At 47.9% G+C, this 2,668-nt stretch overlaps 1 pseudogene; it reads right to left on the bottom strand.

The window, feature by feature from the left end:
* Positions 1-1,251: 1,251 nt before the first annotated feature.
* On the bottom strand, positions 1,252-2,233 carry LOC123425847 (annotated as a pseudogene).
* Positions 2,234-2,668: the final 435 nt, after the last annotated feature.

Raw genomic sequence — 2,668 nt, forward strand, 5'->3', positions numbered from 1 at the left:
GCCGTGCTGATACGGCAGGACACAGGGAGGCGCTAGGACACGGCTGGACACGTGTATCCCGCCGTATTTCCTGAAATACGAATTAAAAAAACAAAAAAGAAAAGACAGCATGGCTAGGGCACGTTGGGGACGTGTGGAACTCAGGAGGCCCAACTACACTGCGGCCCACCCCTTTCTTTTGCAGGTCCCATCCACGGACGCCACAAAAGCATGAGCTGGGAAACCTCCTCGAGTAGTTTACGCCACAAATAGGGTTTCCCAGCTCCTTGACTGGTCGCCGCCGCCGCCTGTACTCAACGTCGTTGTTCCCCGAGTGCAACCGCCTTTCCTCCCAACGGAAACCAAGCCGGAGCAGGTAACCTCGAGTCCTCGATCTCTTTCTTTCATCTATTTGAATGGACTTGCTATGGATCTGCTGCTTGCTGTTCCTTTTGCTGCTCGCCATGCCATTGTTGTATTTGTTCCTGCTTGTCATGCCATGTCCTTGCTGTTGCTTTTACTGCTTCCCTATGCTGATTGACCGCTCAAGCATGGTAATTTTGCTAACTTTATTTGTTGTTCCATGTTGCAGGGTATTCATTCAATCTTGCAAGGAATTCTAACTTTCGGGCAGCCATGGCATAATTATATTTATTTATTTCTCATTTTTCTGTTTTTAAATCTACATTACATGGCATATCTATATTTATTTTTATATAACTTGCCATGTCCCCGATGGGTTGTTTTTGGAAAATGGCGTATCCCGTGTCCCCGTATGTGTGTCGCGTGTCGCCCGTATCCGTGCTTTTTAGATTGTAACATCCAGTGCAAGCTCTCTTTTTTGACGTGGATGCCGCGGCAAGGCTCCCTAACTAAGAGAGTTAGTAGGAGTAGCCGATTAAAAAACTAGTTATCTGATATGCACTGTGTAAAAGCTGTGGTTGGAGCCAAAAAAATGAAAGAAGTTCAATCATTGGGTTTCCGGTGCTCACCCAAACATTGTGCATGTAGTTTTCCCATGATTCCACTTCCTATGTTTTGCACAATCATCCCTTTCCTATGCCTACATTTTTTGCAAACTTGTGTTTTTCATTCCTGCATTGCAAACAGGCCCTAAAGAAGAATCAGAAGTCAAAAACATGACTTCTAAACTCTGCTCCATTCTAGATACAAAAACATTTGGTCATATGGTGGTGTATTTGCTACGTTTTCTTAATTTTTAGTTCAGTTAGTCACATGCAAAAACATGCAGCAAGTAACAGAACACAAAAGTTAATTACCTGTACTCTTCCTCAAATATCTGCAGATCTCACTGGTGCAGAAGACGGGCATGATAATGCACTTCTGGACATCAACCTCAGCTAGTCCTTGCAGGGTTTTGTTCCTTAGATCAACAGCAATCACCAACTCAAATCTTTCCACGTGCCTTGGGTTGTTACTATAAACAAAGTAGACAATATCATCATCCATGCTTATGGTGGGGTATGCCATAGGAAAATTCTGCAATGTTGGCATGGCGTTGCTTCCGGTCAGCTTAGACAGCAGGTTCTTCTGATTGAGGTCGCTGGTATCCATGGTGATATCTTGGACTTCAACTTCATAGTCAGGCTGCCAGTCTGTGTATGAACCAACCGGTATTGGCATGATCCATGTTCTGGCCTTCCATCCACCAGGGATGACCTGGGTGATGTTTGACTTACAGCGCACCCAATCCAAATAGTTATCAGGGGCCTTCGTCTGCTTTCTTTGTGGCCAGATTTCCATCTCAACATACTTGATAGTGTCTTTGTGTCGACTGATATCAACATCCCGGATATAGTTGGGCTCACACCGCCGTAGGAGACGGTCCCAGTTTCCCCTTGCTGGCATGGGTAGTGGGATGTCTTGAAAAACTGGTCGCTCCCCGAGCACGTCACAGAAGAGGATGCCACGCCAGAGGTCTACCCAGGCGACTGTACCGCGCTCACCGCCAATTGCGAGCGTCTTGGATGTCTTGTGGTACGGCACTTCGTCAGCAACATCGTCAGGTAACGGGACAAGCTTGTCCCTCACAAGCTCCTCCAATGACATGGGCATGGTGATCCACCCCCCTGAATCCGAGGAGCGGTACAGGTGGAGGCAGAAATCCCACCTGATGATCAAGTTGCTGCTCTCCTCGTACACCGGGCGCCAACTGCTGATGGCGGCGACGGCGTACGCCGTCTTGGCGGCTGAGGAGGGCAGTTTCAGAGTCCCCGAAGGACACGGGGTAGGGGGGGGGGGGGGGGGGGTGTCAGCCAAACTGGGCCAAGTGGGCGGCCACCGCCGTGACACTTTAGCTCTAGAGAAAAGTATTGTTCTCCCCCTCAAATCGCGCATGATGGACCGATTTCCCCAAGTTTAAAACAGCATCAATCACCTCCTTAACTTTTTAAAACTGGATCAATTAGGCCCCATGGTGGTTTTGTACCAGATGGGGACGGTTTTGACTTATTTTATTTTGGGGTCTCGACAAGTTTAATTTCGTCGGCCTCCAAGACCAGATGGTCCCTCGTACGCTATTGTTGCATCAACCAAGGTCTTTCGTCAGCCACAACACGGTGCTCGTCGTTCGTACTCATTAAGCACAACCACGAAGGAAACTTCACTGTCATGAAAGCAACTAAACAGAACATGCGCTTCCAACAACTACAAAATTGGCTTGGAACGC

The sequence above is a fragment of the Hordeum vulgare genome, chromosome 2H, assembly GCF_904849725.1.
Source record: "Hordeum vulgare subsp. vulgare chromosome 2H, MorexV3_pseudomolecules_assembly, whole genome shotgun sequence".
Lineage (NCBI taxonomy): Eukaryota > Viridiplantae > Streptophyta > Magnoliopsida > Poales > Poaceae > Hordeum > Hordeum vulgare.